General features: G+C 44.3%; 1 protein-coding gene across 6 annotated transcripts in view; it reads right to left on the minus strand.

Moving 5' to 3' along the window:
- Arntl (aryl hydrocarbon receptor nuclear translocator like) overlaps window positions 1–26,814 on the minus strand; it is a 100,354-nt gene that overhangs the window by 54,825 nt on the left and 18,715 nt on the right. For all 6 annotated transcript variants that reach the window (XM_042691332.1, XM_042691335.1, XM_042691337.1 and 3 more), the window contains one exon: window positions 17,693–17,765. The gene's annotated coding sequence lies outside the window, so the exon portion shown is untranslated. The remainder of the gene's footprint in view (window positions 1–17,692; window positions 17,766–26,814) is intronic.

Genomic DNA, 26,814 nt, shown 5'->3' on the forward strand with positions numbered 1-26,814 from the left:
TTGGCCCTCATGCCACCCACATCTTACCTGAATAAAGCACAGGGAATGCCACAGAACCCAGAGGTGCCTGGCTTCAGCCTGTACCCCACACCTTCACTTCCTTCTGTATTCCTAGGAAATCTTCCCCGTGACCTCGTCCCAAAGCTCTTCAAGTCATATGGCTCACTGACCCATGCTTGTCCTCCTCCTAACACCTAGCCAGTGTGTGGTACCTTTTTCATTAGAAAACTGTAGCATTAATAAAGCTCTCCTAGTGGGTCAGAGAGCAACTGAGTTCACTTTTACCTTGGCATCCAAATACATGGATTCCAGAATTCCCCAGGCACACCAGTCCAATCTCTCAATGAATCTGTGGTACACATACTTGCTCTACTTGTATGGCAATGTTTTGGCCATCTCAGCCTCCGTATCTTCTGAGGCTGTGAACCCCTGCGGGGGAGGGGTGGAAGTCACATCTGTTTAACTTACGGGCTCCTGAACATAGTAGCATAACACAGTGGGACTCAGTTGCAGAAAAGCAGAGACTCCTGTCCGCCTCCATCATGGCTCATTCTGGGTCCCCAGGCAACATTTCCTTCTAGATCTCGACTTCAGCCAGATTGCCCACTAACAGCCAGAAGTAGCTGAACTAGAAGGTTTCCCAGGTTCTTTCCAGTTCTAACACACAGAAGAACATGGGCCAAAATGCACAGGACTTTTCATGGCTGTGTGGGTAATAATAACTCAGCGCTGTGCTCAGTGATATGGCATACCACTGTTCCTGCAAGTGGCACGGATCCACATGGCAATGAGTGCAGATCCTTAAGGGGCACTCAGTGCTCTGGGATGATGTTTGTGCAGTGAAGTATGATGGACAATGAAGAGTGAATTTATCTCCCTGTGAGAACGTAAGTACGCCATTCTATATTTATACCTTCCATCTCCTAATTTAGATGGGAAGAACTTTTTCTGATCAGCCCTCACTTGCCAATAATTCTGTTCTACATGGAAATGAAGAATAGGAGTCATATAAGTTCACAGATTGAATGGATGGCTGATTTACAAAGCCCTTAAGAATATGGCTGCAGGCCGATGCTGGCAACCCCATAATTAGATATGGCATGCTCTGCGATGATGTATTTTTTACTGTTTTTTTAATAACTCAGTCCTCCTTCTGGGATGAGGGGAAAAATGGAATTTGTTAAAAATAAATTGAGATTTAGTGGCTTTTCAGCCTTCTGCTGCTTGTTGCTCAAAATATTCTCTAAATAAGAGAAGCCCTGCCCTATAGTGCACTGTAAACACCCACAGACACTCAGAGCCAAATTCTTCCAATTATGACCCTGTGCCTGTTGCCAAGCTACTGCAAGGACCTACTTGAAAGGCAGCCATCTAGGCCATTTCCTGATTAAGCTGCCCTGTAGCAAGAAGTCGAGGCCTGCTGCTTTGCCATCATATCTGCCCTCAATAATCATTCTATGTTCTGGAAATTAAGCCTTTTCCTTGTGATAGAATTACAATTCAGAGGTTAGTGCAAAACTAAGCACCTGCCCATCTGTTCACCTGCCTGGAGGGTGCGTGTGTGTGTGTGTGTGTGTGTGTGTGTGTGTGTGTGTTGGAGATCTAAAATCAGGTAGCAGAAGTGAATGCACAACAGCAGTTCATTGTGCTGAGCAAATCAAGGTCAAACAAAAGTAGGTCAGCTATCCACAGGACAGGTGAGTCAGAAGCAGCCTATCCTTCTGCAGAGTGATTTCCTCTCTCCACAGCTGGGGTCACCCATTGTTCAGTGCAGAGGCTGGAATGGTCATTTATTGTACCCTAAGAGGGGCAGTGTGGCTGGTATTGGGTGCTAGGCTCTGCCACCAGGTGTTCCTGCAGCTTCCACAAGCCCTAACAGAATCAGGAGATTGCCATGTGCCGCATTCTCACTGAGAAAGAGAAATTACTTCCAGCTCCTTAGAAACCAGAATGCTCAGTGCAGCTCTGAGCAAATTGGGCTCTGGCTGGAAATGAAGCAGCCTCCTTTCCCACATGAGGATCTTCATTCACCATAGGCTCAACTAGTTCAGACTCTGAGAGCAGCACTCGAGGCCTTCAAAAGGCCCTGGAACATGGGCAGGAATTTCCACTTTTAATGGAGCAAGCAAATCCTGAGAGAACTGAGGGGTATTATGTAGTCACACTTTTTAAACTTAAAATTAGGACCTGTATGCCTAGTGAGGCAGAAGTTTGAAAAGCAGGAGCCCTGAAATACTTGGGATAGAAGGGTCACAAATCATTGAACCTTCTCAGTGAGGTTTACCTTACACATCCAGTCAGTCCATAGGTGTTTCCTATGACTCTTCCACTACCCCCAGGGTGTCATAGTCTCAATTATTATCATGCTTGTGCTTGCTTTGATTATATATGATTATCAAGAGAGAAGTGGGCTCGGGGGCATGGCTCAAGTGGTAGAGTGTCAGCCAAGCAAGTGTGAAACCCTGAGCTCAAATCCCATATGTATATATTTAAATTTTTATTTATTTTTTATTGTTATTAGAAAGGTGATGTATAAAAGGGTTATAGTTACATGTCAGCTAAAGAGTACGTTTCTTTTTGGACAATATCACCCCCTTCTCTCACTCTCTCCCAGTTTCTCCTTTCTACACCCACCTACAAGTCCTATAGTTCATTTTCAACATAGTATCTAGTAAGTACCACTGCTACATTTGTTTATCCTTTGCCCTTCCACTTCTATGCCTTTACTTGTACTCTCAAAAACAAATAAATGAGCAAACAAGACAAAAAAAAAAAGAAAACAAAATCAGTGACAAAGAAAAAACTCTCATTTCCATTTCCTGGAGTTCATTTTGATAAATAAAAATGTATATAATCATATGCACATAGGCATTGCACCTTTGTGTTCATCTCCTAAGAGTATCCTCCAAAAATATATTTTAAAAAATATTGTTGTGTGCAATAGCCCACATCTTTCATCCCAGTAAAAAGGGAAACACAGATAGGGAGATCATAGCCTTGACCAGCCCAGGAATAAAGCAGATCTTATACTGAAAATAATCAGTGCAAAAAGGGACTGACAAAAATGGCCCAGATGGTAAGGTGCCTACTTACTGAGCATAAAATCATGAGTTTGAACCCCAGTCCTGCCCAAAAAAGAAAGAGAGAGAGACAGAGACAGAGACAGAGAGACAGAGGGAGACTCTGCCTTGTTTTTCACTTGTTTCCAGAGCTACTGGACCAGTCACTGGCTTTTAGGATGTGCTCAATAAGTGCTCACTGAAGACATGCAAGCATGCCAGACTCTTTGCCAGAGCATCATGTAGACCATGTTCCCACAGTCCCCACCACAATGCTACTAGGTAGAGCCACTGGATCTCCTGCACAATGAGAAACATCAAGGCTTAAAGAAGATTCATGCCTTGCCCTGGGTTATGTATTTTAAAAAGTGATTGAACTGAAATTCAAAGCCAAGCATGGAGAGTTCGAGTTCTGTTTTGTAATGAGCATCCATTGCCTTTCTAATTAGAGAAAGCAGACAGCCAGCCAGACAGACAGACAGACAGACAGAGACAAAGTGTGTTTTGGAGGAAAACTTGCTTGTCCAAAAGAGCTTTCGCACAGGGTAGAGTTCTACCTCCACCCTAGCTGTGTGGCCCTGGGCTGGGGCTGGGGATGGTGACAGTGACAATGATGATTACATCTGCAATGTGCTATTATTTACTCACAGCACAATGTCTGACACATAGTGAGCCAGTACTTTTGTGCTTATGAAATAACATATGTCTTTAATTTAATTTTTACAACTCTATAAACCATCTCTGTATGAGCTCCATTTTCCAGATTTGTAAAAAGAAAGTGGAAGAGAATAAGTGGTATTTCCAAGGGCCATAGATGGTTGTGATTCCACCCAGATCTGTTCAACTCTAAGACTGGAAAGGACAACTGAATGCATATGAAATGTCTAATGCTATGCCCGGCGCACAGAAGCTCTCCAGTGCACTGCTCATGTTACTCCTGTGAAAGGGAAACCTTTGGAAGGGAGAGGAGAGGTGGGAGGTGAGCATGTGGCTCTGCAGATGGTAGCATTGCACTTTCCAGGACTCAACAAGCTGACTGGGGACTCTGAACCCATGCTCAGGAGTTAGGATGACACACCCTCAATTAAGGACACAAAGGGACAGCCAGCTAGATGAGCAAGAATGTGTTCATCCCGAGATGAAAAGATTTTCATCAAAACTTGAAGAGGAATGCATTTTTTGGAGGAATGTGTTTTGCAGCATGAAGTATCATGGCGAAGCCTAGGCCAGGAATGCAAGCCTGTAGGCAGACTGGCCCCTGGATACTGAGGAAGGGCAAGGGCTCCTGCACATATGTATTAAAGTGGGGAGATGCTGAACCCCTGCCCATCGGCAAACTCAAACAGGGACTCAACCTATACCTTCTAAAGAAATAAGGAGATAGAGAAAAGGAGAGACAGAGACACTGAGACAGAGAGCCACAGAGAGGGACAGGTGCAGAGGAAGGGGAAGGAAAGAAGTCAGGAAGGCAAGAAGGCAGGCAGGCAGGGAGGCAGGCAGGCAGTCAGGCAGGCAGGAAGGAAGGAAGGCAGGAAGCAAGGAAGGAAAGCAGGCAGGAAGAGTTTTTTTTTTCTGAAGTAGGTCTGCTCTGGAGTCAAATATGGAGAAATGTAGCCATTACAAAAAAAGAAGGAATGATGTCGTGTGGTTTGTGGTGTAAAGCTCAATGGGTCCATCCCCGAAGGAAGACATAGCCATCGGTACCACCATCTTGACCCCCCCTCCTCTGGAAGCTGCAGGAGGCTGTACAGCTGCCCCCAGAGGGCTCCTCAGAGGGCCCACAGTATTGCACACAGCTTGCCTCCCTCCCCAGGCTTATGTGATGAGAAAGCCATCAGGATGGCCAGCCTCTCCCCAGGCAGCTTGTCCCCTCCTGCTGCTCTTAGAAAGGAATCCCAATGCAAACACATTATCCCAATGCAATCAAAGAGCCTCAGAGGTCTTTGGGTCCTACCATCTACCCCCTCATCTCCCTTCAGCCCAGGCTCAGCACCAATTTTCTGGACCATTTTAACAGGCTCTGAAGTAGTTCTGCTGCCTCCCGCCCACAGCTCAGCCCCCACACTGCCACCAGCTGGCTTTCTAAAATAAAAGTGCTGACCACGTCACTCACCTCCTGAAAGATGTCTGCTAGAATTGCACTACTGATGGAATAAAGGCCAAAGTCTCCATTTGCAAGCAGGCATGTGCTAACTCGGTCATTTGTTCATTCACTTAACTATGTCATACCCTATGTCCTAGGCTCAGAGTTTGGTCCTGAGAGCGGTAAACAAGACAAGGACTCTTCTGGAAGATATACATCTGAATAGACTAAGACACAGAAAGCACAAGAAAACAAAGGACAGAAGGACAGAATGGGAGGACAGCAGGGGGAACAAGGACAAAATGGTGTTGCCAGATAGGTAAAAGAACACTGACTTGAACAGAGACCAGAATATGAGGGTAAGGGAGGCAAAGATGAAGGGGACAAACAAGTGATCCAGGCTGGAGATAGAGAATGCAATGACCCTGCGGGAAGAAAGAGAAATAGCAAGAAAGGGGTAGTGTCTAGAACAGAGTAAGCAAAAAAGAGAGTGCTGAGAAGCTGAGATGGAAGGAAGCAAGACACCCCCTCCCTTCCCCATGCCCATGGCCAGTTTACATAGTGCTTGCTCCAAGCATGCACAAAGCCATCAGAGTTTCCAGCAGGAAGGTGACATGAACTTTCCTACTTTTTAAAAGATCATGTTGCCTGATGAGATCAGCATGGAAGAAAGGAGAACTGCTGAGGAACAGGGAGATGTAGATGCGGGTGGAGAGGAATGGTGGTTTTGGGGAGATACTCAAGAAAGAACTGTGAAGAAGCTCTGTAATCAGTGTGAAGAACACATGGGGTTCCCCGTGAGACTAAGGAAGAGCAAGAGTGTTTATTCGGTATGTTTTGCTTTTCTATCTGGAATGCCCACTACTTCCCAGGGTAGTAGCTTTTGGGTGGACACTGGTTATGAGGCTCAGGCAGAGGGTTGTTCAGCATGTGGAGATAACCATGAAGTGGCAACATGGGTGCTTTACCACTTGGCTCAGCTCCAGACATGTCCCAATACGTCGCCTTTTACCAGGGTTCCTTACTGGATGCTCTCCCTGCACATCTACAGCTAGCAGAGTCTTCTATAACTTGCTCAAAATCCACCTGTTCTCTGTGAGGCCCCCAAGACAAGGCCACAATCTTCTCTCTTCTGCCACAGCCACCTTAATGCCACACCTTGACAAGGATCTAGCCACATGCCACAGTATTCTTTCACCTCTTTCGTGCCCACGAGCTCCTCTGTGTGCCAGTGATGGAAAGCTTACTCCTCTCTGCATCCCTAGCACCCAACACAAAGCCTGCGCATGGCAAATACTCACTAAATGAATGGAGGCGCAAAGAAGTGACATCCCTGCACACTGACTCACACCACAGCTGCTGTCTGAAAGCAAAGAGAGGTGAAAAAAAAATAACGCACTGCTGCTGAAGCACTAATAAAACTCAATGGGGCAGAATGGTATCTTCCCTTGAGGAGTTTCACAACAAAGAGCTTCAAGAAATATAAGAGCTGAACATCTCAGGCAGTTCAGAGGTGTAATGAGCACTGCATCTAATGAACACATTTCAAAAGCAGAAACACCCCCACAGAGTCCAGAACCAAGACACAGTCCTTTGTATTTAATTCTGAAAGTGATCCAAAGAGGTAGGATCTATTGATCTATTAGGCCTCCTTTGTAGCTGGAAAAACTCTAGGTGGCATGATTTGCCCGGGGTCACAGCGCTGAGAAGTACAGGATTCACACCCAAGACTGCCAGACACCAAACCCGATTCCTTCTCATCCAAGTCAGTCTCTTACTCCACGATGCAGCATTCTACAGCAGGCAGGATCCTTAGGACCACTGAGTCCCAGACTGTACAGAGCAGGTATGGCTGTAAGATTGGGGATGAGGTTTACATTTACTGAGGAGTTACTAGCAGAATGGAAGCTGGAATTGAATAGAATCTAATCTCTACCTCAAGGCCAGCTCTTGGTGTGCTGTCTGTAACTCAAACATATGCCTTAGTGGGCAGAAACAAAGCCAAAACCAGGATTTCCAGTCTATTCTATTTGCCTACAAGTTCCCTACAAATAAATGTGAGAGGGGAGGGAAATTGTGCTCTTTATCAGCTGTGACTGCTGTGTGCCCATGGCCCCTCTATAGACAAGAAGGTAACTGAGCAGTTGATTCTGCATCAAAGCATTTGCAACACTGGCACCACAGAGCAAAATGACCTATGCATGGCAGCTCTCGTATGTGTAGATGCACACTGCCCCTCTCCTGCAAACAGGACTCTAAGCAAGGCAGCAAAGGCTGAGGAAAGCCTGGCAGTGGACTGAGACCCCTCACATCCACTAGTGTACTAGTTTATTAGGCTCTGTAGGCCTCAGTTTCCTTGTGAAATTCCATAAAGAATGCACAACCCATTTCCTGGAGCTGCTCTGACATTCTGAGAACTGAGCAGGATGGCATATGTGCCTGGCATAAAGCATACATCAAATGGTTGGTGGGTTGTTGATTGCTGAGCAAGCAAAAGGATTTACACATACCATAGAAAAAGAAATGTAAAAAAAAAAAATCCCAGCTATACCAAAGCTCTTGCAAAATCTGAGTAGGGTAAAATAGCACTCTCTGAGGACTATGAAAATATAAAGAAACTACTTGAAATTTTTAGTGGCTGAGTCTTTTAAGGCAGAGTGGGGGAAGAGAAAGGCAGAGTGAGAGGAAAAGGAATAGGAATAGAGATGAGCTGAGTTTGAATACATCAATATATTGCAGGAGTTGAAAAAAGTTAACCTGTGGACATAAAAATATTTCTTTATCTCTAATGGATACTGCTGCCTACTACTTACTTATGGCCTTAACTTCTCTGTCAAACTTCTGTTTCCACCTGCAATACTCCACTTGCTTGATGACAGTTTTCTTCCCACCCCACCTGGAGTTTCATTCATCTCTCTTCTACAAATCAATTCCTACTATTACACTCATTTCACTCTTTACTTATTGAGCTCCCTTACTAGGCATTAAGCCCCCGAGAGTCCATGTTGAGTGGGAGTCACCTCTGGGCTCACACATATGTTCACCTTTCTCTTACTCCAGGATCCCCAACTTCTCCAAGAAGATTCGCTTCTTGAGTAGAAAAACAAGAGAGGACTCGTGTTTAATTTATCATGTGTTTATTCTGTGATGAACATCTAAAGCACATCTTTCAAATATTAATTCATGTCTTCCCCCCAATGTCCCTGGGAGAGAAATACCAATCCCAATTTGTAGGAGATACTGGTGCTCAGAGAGTTAAGGTCAATCGCCCAAGAGCTACAATACTAGTAAAAATGAGGCCAGGATTTGAAACAGGGTCTAACTCCAAACCTCTTCCTGCTAGACCACCTGGTCCAGCTTGGATCTGAAGAGGCTGAGGGCACAAAGAAGAAGGAAAAGACTAAGTGAGGTCAGGGCTAAGGAGCTGTGGCCAGACAGAGGGAAAATATCAGTTTAGAGAACCAAACAGGAGGCCTCGGGAGAAGGTGGAAGTCAAAATTTCATATTCCCACCTAGGTACTGAGGCTCAGTCCTTGCTGGGAAAGACAGGTCAGCCCTGATACAGCTGTGAAAAAGGAAGCTGTGACTTGCTATTATTCTTCCTAAGACTACCTGATCCAGCTGAGATGGTCGTAATTGGTTACAATATTTAGGGAGCATTTTGTCACCTTGTGGTTTGGTAATCATACCAATGTCAAGATGTAAAATCATTTCATTAAATCCCACAGACTTACATATTTTGAATGTTTCTCTAAGACAAATATGTCACTTTGATGGCCTACTTGTGAGCTCTTATTTTATTTTATTTTCTGTATAGAGGTCAGAAAAAAGGAGAGAGAGAAGGAGAGAAAGAGAAGGAGAGAGAGAGAGAGAGGGAGAGAACGCCCCACAAAACGGTGTTCCTGGGAGAAACATGGATTGGTAAGGCCTTGTTAGATGACAATTTGGTAATATTGATTCAAATTTTAAATGGAAAATGACTTAAGCCAAAAGTCCCACTTCTAGATATCTACACCACAAAAAGATCATGCATAAAAGCTCACTAGTGTGTGCAAACATTCCCCCTGCAGCAATGGCTGTGATGGTAAAGACCAAAAAGATTAAATACATTTAAAATAATGTGACATATGAAGGTAACTATAATAACTGACAAAAAGTTATTTAAAAAGACAGTTGCATAATATTACATAGAGAGATCTTGTTTTCATTAAACAAAACAAAACTTGTATATGTTGGGAGTGAGAGCAAGGGGTGGGCACGCAAGCAGGTACAAAAGTCCAGGTATCTGGCTGGAGGTGTGGCTCATTGGTAGAGCTCCTGCCTAGTAAGCATTAGGCGCTGAGTTCAAATCCCAGTACTATCAGAAAAAAAAAAATGTTTAAGAGTATAAGCAACAAACTCCTAAGACTGGTTATATTTAGAGGAATGGCTGCAAGTATCCCCCCTCTACCCTGTGTGGAGGAAAGTTTCAGGGGCCAGCAGAGGGGAAGCCAGACATTTTATTGTTGTTACTGTGCTTCAGTATTTGAATTTTTGACAAGTATCTGATACTTTCCTGACAAAAAAAAAAGTCAGCTTTCAAAATCTCATTGAACAGTGATAAGTTTTAGGAACTTAGAAAGTGTCTGGGAAGCTGCTTTCCTTCTTCATCATCTGGTCACAGCTGGCTGCAGGCTCGTTGGCTAGGAGGGGTACAGGTGCCTCTTATAGGGACCATCACAGAAGCTAATCATCAAGAACGTCACCCATGGTGATACTGAGTCTGCCAAATTACAACTCTTGAAGTGAAAGGGTAAATAAAAAGGACTAAGTGTCTTTAATTTTTCAAACTTATATCCTAAATTGTTCCATTAAAGCCAGTTCACTTGTTTGAAACTACCCTTAAGTGGTAGCTATGAAACTATACATGCTGTATTACCCAACATTTTATGTTGACATATAAGCTTTGATACAGTTTCAAACATTCTTAGTGAGGACCTCCCACAGGGAGAAAAGAAGCCAGAAATAATGTGACCACTGGGATTGTCATATATGATCGACAACTTAGCAAGTGACATGACCTTTTTTTTTTAACCTGTGGCCAAACTTGCTAACGAAGATAACTACAGCCTCAATAATCTACCTGCTCAGCAAGCTCCAGAAGGTACAAAGGACAGGAAAGACTAGAGAGAGAGCTACTGGTTAAAGTGACCTGAGGGTTTCTAGATCTGGCAGTAAATTCAGATTTTTTTTTAATATAAAATCTACCTGTTGGGCTGGGAAGGTGGCTTAGTGGTAGTATGCATGCATGAAGCCCTGGGTTCAATACCTCAGTGCTATATAAACAGAAAAAGCTGGAAGTGGCGCTGTAACTCAAGTGGTGGAATGCTCAGGTAGAGGCTCAGGGACAGTGCCCAGACCGAGTTCAAGCTCCAGGACTGACAACAACAACAACAACAATAACAACAACAACAACAAATCTACCTATTTTTAAATATTAATCACAAATTTAGTGGTTGTAAAACACTATGAACACTAAATAAAATGCCTTGGCAAGCCAAATTCAGCAGATGAACAGGGAGTTTCACTCTGTGTCTACAGGCATGTACCTCTTTTTTAAAGGGCTAATTTTGTTTAATTTTATTCCCAGCAAAACAGAAGAAAGTGAGAAAATGGCACCGAACAGAGAGAAAAGCAAGAAAGTAAAGCAATTGTTATTAAGAAACTATCCTAACATATTTGTAAAGATAATGATAGCTATCTACACTAGATTCTGAAGAAATCACTTGTGTTTCTCTAGTTATATGAGGCAGACAGCTGGTTTCTTTCTTTGTACTTCCTCAAGACTAAAATCGCTTTAGTGGTCCTGCAGCAGGTGAAGGTTAGAAGCAAGGGGTAGCATTTCTCAGACTCACAGCCAAGAGCAAATCAGAGCTCTGCCCAAGATTTACTGGCAAGGAACTCGGAGCAACTTACTATCCTGCATTAATGTCCATCATAAAAATTTCAAATAACAGCAGCCACCACAGAAATGCTCCTCTATGCCAGGTGCTGTCCAGGCACTTGGCAGGCCAGCTTGCCAATGTAGGTCACACAGCCACTGGCACCATGCCAGTCCAGGCCTGCCTGACAAAGCTTTCTCAGAAACGAAAAAGGAAAACAATAATGGACTTAGACTCAACATCCTAAAAGTGGGCATGGGCAGTTTTTCTAAAGCCAAAACAACAACAGATTCACTTAGGCCAATCATCATACTAGGGCATAATCTGCCATCCAAAGTGCTTTCTTTCCAGGCTACCTCATGCACTCATCATGGCCATTCAACTACATCTTAGACTTTCTATCTTGTCCAAAGTCTTTTACAATTCTGATTAAGAGCCAGACTTTTAGAAACATCAGAATGGGGGCAGATTCTGTATATTTGATATTTTCTACATGCCAGGCACAGGGCTAAGCACATTTTACTCCACTTTCACTGGACCTGATAAGGAATATTCTTATCACAGTCACACTCACAGAGAGGAGCCAGGATGCTTGGTCCTAAGTCCTGCCACTAGGACATGCCCAGCTGATCCTCAGCGCAGGGCCTCTTCTAGCACCTGCAGCCAGCATGCCAAGTATCCTCTGTAGGCATGTTGGAGGCCTTCCGTACCTAACCCACCTCAGTTTGTGATTGATCACTGTGCCTAGGGCCGGGCTAGCTTCATCTCTCCCTCCCCCTCCTCAACATCTACTTCCCCCACTTGGCCAGAAGCCATTTAAAAGTTTTTGTTTTTCTTACTAAATAACAGTGTGAGTCACTTGGAGTTCTGCCAGACTGGCCTTAGAGGGCCCTGGCAGCCACGTTCCCTGGGGGCTGGGCCTCCCCTGCTGCCCAGCCCCTGCTGGGCAAGGGAGCCTAGAACTGGTTGGAACATCACTGTCATCTGAACAAGGTCTGGGAAGAGTGTCCTGATAATCACAAGCCGGTGGTGTGGTCACTAGAGGTACCAAAGTGGGTGTGTATGGAGAGAAATCTTCAGATTGGGAGAGGAGAAAATGTTTATTTAGCTAAGAGCTGTGATATATCTATTATTCAAAGTGGTACATCAGACTAGAGAGAAGGAGATTCAGCAGGGTGATAAATTATGCAAGTAAAAACACCGTGTGTGAGAACCACGCATGCGCTTGTGTGTGTGCATCACAAAGCAGCTACTTTCAGAGTAATAACGTCTAGTTATTCCTAATCCCTTCTGCAGTGCTCTGAACCCTGATTATCTAAGGTGCTTTCCCACCACAGAGACCACAGCCAGAACTGCTCTCCTTCTGAAGAGCACCTGGAGAGCTCACCTGCTAAGGTGAGCAGGCACGCAGGTCATTCGGGCCTGCTCAAGTCAGTCATCCTCAGAGTGTAGCAGGAAGGGCAGTTGACTCTGCCCCAGAGGCCAGGGGGTTCCCTTCCTTACAGATGGACAAGAGGTGGGTGCAAGGTAGAGAAAAGCACAAAAGGAGTGGCAGAAGAATCAGACTCCCTGGAGGCATGGATGCCTCCTTAGCACAGTTGGCTCTGACAAAGAAAGTGGGAGTGAAGCTGAAGCCTGAACCCCAGGCACCCTGCCAGGTAGCTCCAAAGAGTCGAGTCCAGTCCACAGCCAGAACCCAGTCTTTTGTGATGCAAGAGACAAGAAGATGCCCACAAGTGTGAGTATGACAGCCTTTCAGACTGTTGGCCATCCCAGTGTGGAACACCTACCTACGTCTAGGTACTCCTGCTGCCCTAGGGCCTACAGGGACCACTCAGAGCAGGAATAAACATTCACTAATCTAACAACCACACAAGTAAATGCAAGCTGACCTCTGTAATGAGTGCTGAGGGATGAGCGGGGCTGCTGGGGCATGTGGCAGAGAGCCTGTGGGGCGCAGATGAATGGAGAAGAACACATACCCACAGGCCTTCTCTAGAGCCTGGTGCTATTCTGTCACAGACTCAGTCCACTGGGCCCTCAGTTTCCTCATATGTTGTCTTTGGGGTCCACTACAACACTTTGATCGTGCTTGACACAAGGTGAGCAGACAATCCACAGTGGTATAGACATGGGAGAGGTGATGACAAGACCCAGCCTTTTATCAGGAGTCACGGAAGACTTGCAGTGTGAGGGGGAGCAGATGAGAACTAGGCAAACAGGAAGGAAAATGCATTCCACATAGAAGAAGCGGCGGAGGCTAGTCCCCACAGGGGTGGCAGAGTCTTAGCACTTCTGGACAAGGAAAGCAGCTTCGCTGACCTCCTGGAGCACCCTTGTCAGCAGGATACCTGTACCAAGACTGGCTCTCCTCTAAGAAGCCTTCTGCACTTACTGCAAGTCCCAAATAAAAGCTGCATACTAGCCTATCTTCCAGTTCTGTGGCAGAAGTAGAAAGTGAAGAAGATGAGCAGCCAGATGAAATCCTCGTGAAAATGTGAATGCATTTGCTATAGACACTACTGTCCCAGCTCCTGTGGGGAGCATGGGCACTGGCCCCCAACCCCGAACTGGGTCGAAGTTTCTTCCTATCTATGTTACTCCTTAGTACACAATCTCTGAGGACTTCATAAGTGGGGGTAAAGATGCCCTTGGTGTCCACAGGGCCCTTGGTGTCCACAGGACCCTTGAGATTCTCATCCTTAGTCTAAAACATATTCTCAGCTGGACTGGTGGGGAGGTGGGGAGAGTTATCACACCGTGATTGGCAAGAATCAATGTTTTGGCTACATTAGGGAATCTTGGATTCATTTAAGACCAAGCTAAGTGGAACTCATCCCTGAGAATTCCTTGATGAATTATTTTTCATTTTGAACTGCACTTATTCCATAGACAACAGGAGCAAAAAGAAAAGGAAAGGAAAAAAGGAAGGAAGGAAGGAAAGAAGGAAGGAAGGAAGGAAGGAAGGAAGGAAGGAAGGAAGGAAGGAAGGAAGGAAGGAAGGAAGGAAGGAAGGAAGGAAAGAAAGAAAAAGTCAGAGGCAAAGAACACAGAGAAGTAACATTTCTGAGGTTTCAATATGCTGGGAGAACCAATAGGCAGGCAGCTACACACCAAGGTCTAGAACAACCTGCTCTGTACTTGAAGCTAAGAAAAGAATGGGCCCCACCAAACCCAACGGCCAATGAACCTCCATGTTAAATACATTTGATCATGTTACAAAGCTGCTGTATAGCTATACAAACAGACTTTGCTATGCTCACTTTTGCAACAAACACTTCCTGAGCCAGGTACACTTCCTGTGCTTGGCATTGGGAACACAGAGATTGTGGGTGAATGTATTCACCCCCTCCCTTAAGGAGCTCAGATAAGTAAGTCAACAGCAACTCAGATAAGTGCTTTGCAACAGAAAACAGGGTGTTCTGGAAGGCAGGAGGAAGGTCAGTTCCAGGTCCGGGGAGAAAGGTAGAGGGTGACAAGCTGAGTCACCTGGACAAGGAGCAGAGGTCAGGTCGTTCCCAGAAGACCCCCAGCACTGGCAGAGGCACCAGAAGTAATGGTCGCTGGTGGCTGTACTGGGGTTAGCACTGTAAATTAGAGAAAAAGCACCAGGAGAAAGGCGACTAGAAGCCAGGTTATGGGAAGACGGCAGTCTCACTGAAGGGCCTGTGGCTTTTATCTGCTAGTACTGAGGAGCCCGTGGGAAGTTTTAAGCAAAAGAAAGTCTCGATGGAGGTGTGAATTAGAAACAACATGTTCACAAGACTGTGGAGGTGGGATGAGGGAGGATAAAGATGGACAGGATGACCAATTAAGAGGCTTTTGTTTAAAAAAAATTCCAAATGATGAGTCCTAAATAAAGGAATGAGGAGAGAGAAGGGCAACAACATAACTGAGAAGAAAGGCTCTTTGCGATCTGGGAGATGGTGCAATAGGACAGCTGGGGAAAGGATGGTCCAAGGATAAATTAGGAAGTGGCGCCAATGGAGAGGCCTGGACCAAGGGCGGGAAGAGTCTGGCAGTGGGTGGGTGGGCTGGGCCCAAAGGACAGAGGATGTATGAATGAGCTCATCAGGGAGAACACCAGGGATGGTGTAGAAGGGACTGAGCAAAACCTGAAGCTGAGGACAAAGAAAAGAAAGCAGGCAACACAGGATCCTGGAGGCTAGAGTCTAAGGCTGGAGGAGAACTAGGGGTGGCCAGGCCAGATGGCCCAGGATGGCAATAGTCAGAAAGAAGACTCAGTAGGGATCTCTTGCTGGAGAAGAAGGTAATGCAAACTAACAACAGAATTCAAAGCATGTGTTGAGGGCTCCGCTGATAGTGCTGCAGTCACCTCTAAGGCCATGGTTATGATATTCCCCCACAGGCTCACAGTGCACTGATTGTTGGAGAGGCCATTCCTGTCCACCCTGCCTGATTCATCAGCCTCTATCACTTTCTCATTTGACTTCACAGCATGCTCATGCCTGATAACATGTTAGATGTCTCCTATCTAGAAAACCTGTCTCGTGACAACAGACACTTGTCTTATGTCACCTCTGGACCTGTAATGCCAAGAGAGTGCCTGGCACACAGATGCTAAGCATTGTGACCTAAATCACGTGGTTCATTGAAAGCTACACATAATCAGTGAGTATGTCACACCCCCACAGGTCAGTTCTGTGCTAGATTCTGGAGATACAGCGACTCCTTTTTTGTGTTCTAATCTATGCAAATGCAATCATTTCCCACAATGCATCGCATCTTTTGTCTCATGGCAAACAGGTCCAAACATAGGCTGGAGCCCTGTAATGCCAGCGGAGGCAGAGTTATGCATACCACACCTCAAGAGAGACAAAGAACACGATCACAAGTCTACTGTACACAAACTCCCAGCACAGCTGGGCTGCAAAGGAGGGATGAGAACTGCTCACAGAATGATTTGCCTGCCAAGTTAAGGATAAGGTTATTCTGACATGCAAATATCTAAATATTATAGGTCTAGCCAGACTTTCCACAAGCACGGCTTTGTTATCATCTCCGTTCGTTATCTCTCATTGATGTAACCTGCCTTCCTCCTTCTTTCCTTGCCATGGCATTACATTCCTCAAGACCACAAAGAGCCTGTCACAAATCAGTAGCCTTCCTCCAGGTCCCTTCTCCCAGTCTCCACTGCCCCCATTCTACGGCCTTTTATCTCCCTTCTTTCTCCCATACCAAATGTATGTACATTCACAAATGCTCAGTGCTCTACTCATCTTGAGGAGAATTTATCAAAAACTATGATGCCCACTTTCACTTCCAGACTTAACTCTTTCAATCCAGATTCCAGTCCTACATTTTCTACTGGACATTTCCTTTGAATGCCCAGTGTCATCTTGAATTTGACATATTCGAAAACAAAGCCAGACATAGTAGCTCATAGTTATAATTCCAGGTACCTAGAAGGTAGACATCAGGAGGATCGTGGTTCAAGACCAGCTTGGGAAAAATGTTTGTGAGATTCCTGTCTCAACAAATAAAGTGTATTTGATGGTTCACACTTGAAATCCCAGCTATGCAAGAGACAAGGAAGGAGGATGGCCCTCTGAGACTGAACTTAGCAAACTAAATGAGATTCTATCTGAAAAAATAAAGCAAAAAGGGTTGGGTATATGACTTAAGTGATAAAAACCCTTTCATAGCAAGCATGAAGCCCTAGATTGGTTCCCCAGAGCCATAAAGATAAAATTTAAATTTTCTGTGACTCCTGTCTAAGTCTAAAAAGGTTGAAAATTTGGGTTTGGGTTATCCTTTTGCAATCTCTCTTCTACTGGTCATTTACTAATTACTGTTAGCCACACAACCTCATGCCTGGATTGCTGCTGCTACCTTTTAAAAGGGTCCTGTGCCTCTTGCCATCAGATTGAGGGTTCCTAAAATGTTGTTTTTGTCATTTTTCTTCCTGGCTCAAAACAACTTCAATATGTTCCCACTGCCTTCAGGATAAAGTAAAGTGCATTAGCCTAGCACTTAAGAGTCTAGAAAGGGGGCTGGCAAACTACAGACCACAGGTCAGATGCAGCCCAACACGTGTGTCCAGAAATAAGGTGTTTCTAGAATACATACCATCAATGGCTTCCTTCATGTTGCCAAAGCAGAGGTGAGTAGCTGAGTCAAAAAGCCATAGCTATATGGAGGTTCTTTACAAACAAGTTTGCTGATATGGTGCTAGAATAATCAGATGCTAATAGGGTCCCCCAACATTCTTGCCCAGGATTCCTTATAATAAGGCTTTTGCTTCTGTGAATCTATGGATGAGCCCACTGAACATCTTGCACCACATTCTCAAGCACTGAAACATCCTATCTCCTTCCTGACAAGACTTTTTCCATCTACCTTTTCCTTCAAATCATGGTCAAAGCTCCACTTGTCTATGAGGACAGATACATCCATAACTTGCCATGCCTATGCTGACCTCCGCTAGCCTCCATCTCTGCAGCTACCTAGAAACAGACAGATTGCATGTCTATGTATCCTTCCAGCCAATGCTAAAGGCTTCCTAGGGCTCAGACGTGGTGACCTCCACAGAGCCTCCACCTTGCCCTTCATTCCAAATACCAGTCTCCAATGGCATAATATGGTAAGAAGGCATCAAACAAACTTACCAATGAAGGCTTGGAGTTCCACATCTGAAAAGTTACAGCTGAGTCCAAAAGCATGTACTTGTGCCAGCAATACCTGAAACCAATAAAACAGTTTAGTTTTAAAAGAGAATGTGTATGCATGTTTAATTGATAATATATATTGGGTTTTGATGTATCATCAAAACAGAATGCCCATCTCTGCTTATTTGACTAGGAACCCCTTTCCCTGGATGCCTCCCCAATGTCCCATCAGGTCACATACCCCTCCTCTCAGATCCCTACAACTCAGCTCATTTATTTATGGTGACATATAGCGCACAGCAGCATAATTCCTTGTTCAGAGATGGGAATTTCTAGACTGTAGGCTTTTCAAGAGTCTGTACTGTTGAATTCACCCCATCCCTTATTCCCTCTATCTAGAACACCTCAGGCATATAGATGGTTGGTCCTTGGTAAAAAAATTTGTAGAATAGATGAGAAAACAGCCTGCTCAATTCATTGATACATGTCAGTATTTAAACTTCTTGCAGGCCATGACTTTCACCATAGAAACAAATGCCTTGGTTTTACTGCTTTCAATAGGCAATGGTTTACCAAGGAGAGATTAATCTAAATGCACATCTTTACAACCAACACTCCCTATGGGCAGAAACCTTCAGAAGTTCCTAGATTCTAATGAGACAAGACCAACTCTGTAGCCAAGAGCCTGGCCTGCACCAAGACCTGGTCTGAAGTGGGAGCCTAAGCTTGTCTGGGTTCCCCCAGTGGGCCATACCATCTACACATGCAGGAGTGATAGTCCTCAAATGCACACTATTCCCTCTCAGCATCCTCTCTAGTCAGATGCCTTCACCCCACCTTCCTCCACACTGTCTCCATGTACTGATGTCACCCAAACATCATAGCCCAGACCAAGTCTATACTGAAGACCCTCAAAATTTACTTTATTTCTGTTTTATTGTGGTAAAACATATATAACATAAAGTTTATATTCTCAACCATTTCAAAGTGTACAGCTTGGCAGGATGGAGTACCTTTGTACAAATGACCATCTCTACACCTCTCTACATCTGCAAATGTAAATTCCATATCTGTTGAACAATGACTCCTCTCCTTCTCCCCAAGCCCTTGAACCCAACAAGTTTTAGTGAAATAAGCTAATGAATCAGTGAGTGAATGAGAGTGAGTGAGCAAGTGAGTGAGTGAAAATACACATGCCTCAATCTCCCCCTAGAAGTACCTTCCCCTTCTGCTAGGTTCCCAGGGAACCCCATTTTCAGATTCTCTTCTTTTGGCACAATTATAAGCATTAGTGCAGGAGCTGACACTTATTTTCAATGTTACACTTAAGTCTAAATGTACATTTGTGGCCTGGCTTGTCCTTCATATTGCTAGATCCCCTGTTCATATCTTATTCCTTCTCTTGCAGTATTTTTTTTAGTGGTATTGGGATTTGAACTCCTGGCCTCATACTTACTAGACAAACATTCTACCACTTAACACCCCCCCTCCCCCCCCTCTGGGCTAATTAGCTTTGAGATAGAGGCTCACTTTATGCTCAGCTGTCTTAGACTACCATCCTCCTACTTGTACTTCCCCATGTTACTGGGATGACAGGCACACTCCTACCAGTGTTTCATCTACCTCGTTGTGTCCAGACATTGGCTGAGTTGGAGTCTCAAAATCTTATCACCAAGAACACCATCCTGCTGGCCTTAAACAATGATTCCTCAATCTCTGCCTCTCACAAAGCTAGTATAACAGCCTTGAACCACAGCATCCACTTCCCCTTGCAATTTTTGATTACAGTAATCCTTCCCTCTTGCTTGACCACTATTCACTTTGTTTCCCAGGGAGGACCCTCTCTTGGCTTCCAACACATCTTACTGTCTCATGTCAGGGACCCAGGGACCTAGTTTTCTTCTCAATTGCTTCACTGCCACTCCCTTGGGGATCTCATCCATCAATCTCAGAGATTCAAGTATCACTTCTAGGTGGGTGATGCTCACTGAGATTTCTCTCCAACCATCTCCCAGTATTAATTCACAAATCAAGCTCTACATGCCAAGCATCTCAGACTCAACACATCCAACACACTCCTGACCTCCCCCAACCCCATTCCTCTTAATGTTTCACCCACCATGGTATAGCTAGCATGCTTCTGGTTGCCAGGTCAAAAGAATGGAATTTGTTTTCATCCCTCTTTCTCTGTCACTCCATATCCAGTGCTCAACAAAACGGGTTTTCATCCTTTAAATATATTCACGATATGAACATTTCTTATAAACTCTGCTGATATTATCCTAGTCTCATGATTACAATAGTCTCATAATTGTGTCTCTGCTTCTACCCTTGGTGCCACTCCTATCTCCACCCATAGTCTACTCCCAGTGCAGGAAGACGTCTGTTATAACATGAATCACTACCATGCATTCCTTTCCTAAATCCCTTACCTTAAAAGTCTTACTGGCAAGAATGATGCCAAAGGGACTGGAATTTCTAAACTAGACCTACTAGTCCCTTGATCAAGCTTCCAGTCAGTATGGTTTCCTGGCCAGTACTGGAAACCTCCTGTCATTCATCTATTTCTTTTTGGCAGACCTGATATTATCTCCTACCACCAGAAGATAGGATCTTTTCTCAGATATGTATCTTTTCTATCTTGCCAAAGAAAAGAAGTTCAATCAATTAGCCTCCCTTTCCGATTAAGAGTACAACAAAAAGCCAATAACTTATTCTTGAGAAGAAATAAGTTATTTAGACCATTTAATAACTACATTCCCAAGCATAGTTATATACTTATGTGGGGGTGGTGAAGAATCTTGCTTAAGCCTCTTTCTTCCAGTTTCCAAGTGGTCACCATGTCTTATTTGCCTACCATCCTCAGCTCCATCCTTCTCCCCCTCACTGATGTTGTGCCTGGAGTCCAAGTGCAAATTCAGTCACTCAGGATTATTTAAGCCCACATCCCAGCAGTTCACCACAGAGCTCCCGCAGCAGCCTCCTAACCAGCCAGGCCATCTCTAGTTACTTATTTCTACCACTACCTCATACAATGCCTGAACTAATTGCAATAAAACCTAAGTTTGATCAAGTTCCCTACTTAAAACTACCAAGAGTCACTGCATTATTTTAATATAAATTCTTCAAAATCTATTCCAATGGAACCATCTGTTTTCTGTCTCCTAGGTGCATTTCTTCTGCCTTCTATTAAGGCAGAACAGGAATACACTCCAGCCCAGATTAGAATGCTGACTGGCCATATCATACATACCAGGTATATCATACATACCAGGCCAATCAGAGCCTTTCTCCAGAAATGATAGCCAGATGCAAAGAAAAGGAGCTCCTCCTTCACTGGAGTTGTAAATGGTGGTATAGAAGGTAGTCCCCCACAAGGAGGGTAGCCTATGTGTACTGATGCCAACACACAAAGAACAGAAAGCAGGAAGTCAGAGGGACCACTGGCAGGGTCAATGCCCATTCTGACAGTTCAACTTCTTGTATGGACTCCTTCAGCATCCTTGAACAGTAACTACCCACTTACGCTTCAACTAGAAGCATAAGAATGTTTTATCTTCTTTCTTTTTCTCTCTCCTTTACTATATACCCTAGGTATAGAACAGTTCCAAGAACGTTGTTTTTGAGTGGATGAATGAATAAATAAATAGAGCACATGGGCTTCTGATCAAGGCCCAGCTCTGCTATTTACTTACTAGCTGTGAGACCTGGAACCAATTTTTCCATCCCTGTGGACTCAATTTCTTTATCAGTAAAATGGAGAACTCAGTATTATTTACTGATAGGGACTAGGAATAATTCAGATCATTAACATAAATCCCTTCCTACAGTGCCTGGAAATGGCTCAGGCTCCCTGGATGTTGATTGCCATTGTTATCAGTTCCAGGCCATAGGACCAGACTGGGTGTCAGATCCTAGCATGGTTATTAGAAAGGTGACATTTCAAACAGAAAGGAGCTGCATAGTATTTATGTGCACAAACTCTTCCAGAAGCAATGGGGCCAACTGTTAGGTAGTGAGATTCAAGAGCTGCCTAAATGTTCCCAGCAAATTGCCAACGATCAGAGAAGCTGACAAGTGGTGTCAGGGTTGAGGAGAAGTGTGCATGCAGTCTACAGAAAGCACGGCGGCGGAGAGACAGCACCACCCAAATGATAAGAGACACTTTGTGCCTTTTAAGAAACAATTTTCACAGCAAAGCTCAAGAAGGCAGAGAAGCTTCTTACATCATGGGGACAAGGTAATAAGGCTATAAAAATGGAACTTAAATAAACCACACACAGGACCCACATGGGCCCAATTTTCCAGGAAAAACAGTGATTGCCACTGCGTTCAGATAGAGGAAGTCACACTTGTATCTCAGCACACCAAACAGCTTTCAAAAGTCATTAGGCTGCAGAAAACTTACCAGATCTCCCTCTCCCCCTCCCCTCCTCCCCCTCTCTGTCACATTCTCTCCTTCTGCAGGTAAGAAGAAGGGACGGTGAGGCCCGGTGGCTGTGTTCTTCACAGAGACACAGCACCCACAGTCAGGACAGACCCTCTTGCCCCTCCTGGGGACCACAGAGATTTCTCCTCCCTCAGCCCAGACCTACACCCAGGCCTCTCCTACAATTGTGAAAACCTAGGCATAATGGATGAATTTCTCCTTGAGACTCCCCTGTGAGTCTCCCCTTGAGACTCCCTCCCTCTATATTTCCTCTCACTGCCATCTCTGCTCCTCTTCCACTTCTGCATCCCTGAATTTTGACACCCTCTAAGCATATGGTATCTGCCCATCTTTTTTGGTTTTAGTGCCTATTCTTCCCCTGCAGGATAGCTTCATGGTCAACAACATAGTCTGGAGTGAATGAATTGGTTCTCCCCGGCTCTAGCAATGTGAGCTCAGTATTTAATTGTTACCAAGTCTTAGACTCCCCCTCTAAAAAATGAGGTGATGATGAATGCCTCATTTGGGTCCCTGTATAGATTAAATGAATATATATACATATTATATATATATATATAGCTTTTATAACTTGTCTGGTACTTGTTGCATCACATAACCATTATTACATATGCCCAATACTTCAGGCAAATCTCAAACATAGACCCATGTCCTACCACCATCTTTTCTGGTTGGGTCTTTTACCTCTGCCCTGAATGCCCAGCTCCATTTCCCCCTTGTCCTGTTAGGACTGATAAAGCTAACTATCTCCACAGAGATGGCATTTCTCTCTCTTCTGACAGGGTGGAAACTAACTTCTCCCAGGGACCTCTTTGCAATCCCCCTCAAATAAACATCAGCTTTAAACTTATTCCGTTCTTCCCATAGGTCATACACTTCTCAGAAATGAGTTCTTTCTCCCCTCATCTTTATTCCCTGTAGCCTTATACAGTCTAAGGACTCAGTGAACACTTGCTGGATTAAACTGAAATGCAAAGCCTACCGCCACAGTCCACATAAACAATCAGAAATGGAAAAATAAAAAAATAAAATAAAAAATAAAAAATAAAAACCACAGCAGGTCAGAGAAAATCTTGCCTGGCACCCTACAGTTAACACAGACTTAAGGCTCTATACAGTATTGGGCATCTGTTGAAGATGTCTGTTCATTATTTCCTAATGACCAACAAAAAGCTAATGCCTTTTAGTGAGGTGTAGTAGCTTTCACTTCTAATGGCACCTGCTAAGCTCACACTTGCCTAAGAAGAGATGTTTGTTTTTCCTCAGAAATTCTATTTTCGGGGCTGGGAAGGTGGCTCAGTGGTAGAGCGCTTGCCTTGCATGCCTGAGGCCCTGGGTTCGATTCCTCAGCACCACATAAGCAAAAATAAAAAAGCCGGAAGTGGCACTGTGGCTCAAGTGGTAGAGCGTTAGCCTTGAGCTGAAGAGCTGAGGGACAGCGCCCAGGCCCAGAGTTCAGGCCCCACGACTGGACCCCCAAAAAAAAAAAAAAAAAAGAAATTCTATTTTCCTACCAGGCATGGTTGCACACACATGTAAATTCCAGCACTAATGAAGCTGTGATAGGAGAATTAAAAGTCGGGGGCCAGCCTGGGCTACTTGCATAGTGATATTCTTTCTGTCTTTAAAATAAAAAAGTAATCCTATTTCCTTTTCCTTGTTTTAGGGCATTTCTTTTTTTGTTTTGTTTTATTTTGTTTTTTTTGTCCATCATGGGGCTGAAACTCTGGGCCTGGGTGCTGTCCCTCAGCTCTTCAGCTCAAGGCGAGTGCTCTACCACTTGAGCCACAGCACCACTTCCAGTTTTCTGAGTGATTTATTGGAGATAAAAATCTCACGGTCTTGCCCCGGCTGGTTTTGAACCGAGATCCTCAGATCTCAGCCTCCAGAGTAGCTAGGATTACAGGTGTGAGCCACCAGCGCCCAGCCTAGGGCATTTCTTAATAAACCCTTAGGAAGAGATCACTTAACTTGCTATAATCAAAGTATCAGATAGAAGGAGATTGCTCCTTAAAACAATTTAGTGGAAAGGTGTTTCCATTTAGGAACAAATAAATTATGAATTGCTTATATATATATTATATTATATCACCTTATATATATAAGGTGATATAATATAATATATATAAAGTTAAGGTGATATTAAGGTGATATAATATAATATATATAAAGTTAAGGTGATATAATATATATAAGGTGATATATATATTATATATATATCACCTTTCACTTATACTGTTACCTTTTTATTCAACACTCTGTTGAAAATATAACAGCCAGTCACTAGTGCCTCATGCCTGTAATACTAGCTACTCAGTAGGCTAAGATTTGAGGATCATGGTTCAGGAAAGTCTGTGAGATTCTTTTTTTTTTTTTTTTTGGGGGGGGGGGTCCGGTTGTGGGGCCTGAACTCTGGGCTTGGGCGCTGTCCCTCAGCTCTTCAGCTCAAGGCTAGCGCTCTACCACTTGAGCCACAGCACCACTTCCGGCTTTTTTCTTTTTGCTTATGTGGTGCTGAGGAATCGAACCCAGGGCCTCAGGCATGCAAGGCAAGCGCTCTACCACTGAGCCACCTTCCCAGCCCCAAGTCTGTAAGATTCTTAACTCCAATTAAACACCAAAAAAGACAGAAGTGGGGCTATGGCTCAAGTGGTAGAGTGCTATCCTTGAGGACAAAAAAGCTCAGGGACAGTGCCTAGGTCTTTAGTTCAAGCCCCAGGATCAGCATAAAGAAAAATACAACAAAGATGACTCCTAGCATTTGAAGTACATTTTTTAATACATGCGTATAGCATTCTTCTTGGAAAAGAAAAAGGAAATCTGATTCTCCATCCAATCTTGGGCCATTGCCATTAGCTAGATAAATGCCAACTTAATGAAATGATTCTGTAATATACAAAGATGGCTTAATGTAGCATTAGCTGAAAGAGCAGAAATTAGAAGCAATCTAAACGCTCTGTAACAAGCTCATGGCTTACTGAAGATATTCCCTGGACAGAACATTATGTAGCCATCTTAAACTAGCATGGGGAAAACTAGAGACCACTCTGAAAAAGGTTGAAACAAATTGTAAAGAATGTTTGTTACCCTGGTGTCAGTGGCTCATGCCTGTAATCTTAGCTATCCAGGAGGCTGAGATCTGAGGATGGAGGTTCAAAGTTGGCCTGAGCAGGAAAGTCTGGGAGACTCTTACCTCAATTAACTACCAAAAAAGTCACAAGTGGAGCTGTGGCTCGAGTGGTAGAACACTAGCCTTGAGCACAAAAGCAAAGCATAGGGATAACACCCAGACCCTGAGTTTAAGCCTGAGAACCAACACACACAAAGGGGAGGGGCAGGGCAGAGAAAAAAGAAACTATAGGGCTCTCCTGAGTTCAGGCCACCAAAGGTGGGGCAGGTCTAGGGTTTGAAGTCAAACTGAAGGATACTTAGCTAAGAGGAATCTCAGCACGAGGGCAAAAGAAAAAAAAAAAATGATGGCAGCCACAAAAAAAAAAAAAAGAGAAACCTGGGTCCAGCACTGGTGCTTGCTTAGGAGCACAGGGTGGGAGGTGGAAAGACTCCACAAGGCCAAGCGCATTCCTGGAATCCCATCCTACAACATGCAAGGGAAATGGCCAAGGGCTTTCTCTAGGTGTTTTGGCTGAGAAAATAATTTTTAAACCCTCCAGACAATGCCATGCCTTGTCCCCTTCACAGTGTGGCCACTAGGTTCCCATGGGACAGCAAATGAGTGAGCTCTGAGGATAATTCTGACCCCAACTAGGAGGGATGTGGCTTGCCTGGTGTTCACTTGATAAGAGAGCGTCTCAGCATCAATCAGCTTTGCTGTGATGGTTCAATAAACTCTGCCACCTATGAGGGAGCCAAGGCTGATCTCTGCATGATCTCTCCATACCATGTGCAGAAGACACAAGCTCCTAAAAAGCTCCTCCGTACATCCTGTTCCCCTTGGTTCCTCTCCGCTCTTCATCAAAGTCCCTAATATGTATCCCTCCTGCCAAACATGAGAGGCCAAAGTTATTTCCTAGCATTTAAGATTCTCCTTCATACAGTCCCAACCTCCTAGTACATCACACCTCTAGGATCCTGAGCTCCTGCCTAGCTTTGGCCAAGGCCTCTTGCCTATTCCTGACATCACCCAACAAGCCAAATTCTCTACGATCCAGTCCTTTACAGGCCAGCTCAAGTCTTTCCTTCTCTCTTGTCCCCTCCAGCTTCTTCTATACTGGCTAGTTTCACTAACACTGTCTCCCTTGAATGACCTCAACTCCTCAGAGCCTGAATAGCCATGGGGCCGAAGACTTATATTGAACAATCTGGCCACCTAGATACTGTCATCCAAGGTATTCTCCTCCCTACCATTTGCTCTCTATAGACCAATCAAGCAAATAAGTTACTTAAGCAGGGCTAGGATGTAGCTCAGTGGTAAAGTACTTGCCTAGCAAGGTCAATGTCCTAAATTTAATTCCCAGTACCAAAAAATAAAAAATAAACACAAACAAGTTACTTAAGCAACCACCATTTAAGTGCTTTAAGGGTTAAGTTTCTTAAATTCCACATCAGTGATCACATACAGTGATACTAGAACCAGGTCTGTTCCTACAGAGGAGAGAACTTATTCTATCTGCCACAACTGCCAGCAACAAGCATGTCCTAAGCACCTACTATGTGC

This window comes from Dipodomys spectabilis, unplaced genomic scaffold (genome assembly GCF_019054845.1).
Source record: "Dipodomys spectabilis isolate Male_0828 unplaced genomic scaffold, ASM1905484v1 ptg000145l, whole genome shotgun sequence".
NCBI lineage: Eukaryota > Metazoa > Chordata > Mammalia > Rodentia > Heteromyidae > Dipodomys > Dipodomys spectabilis.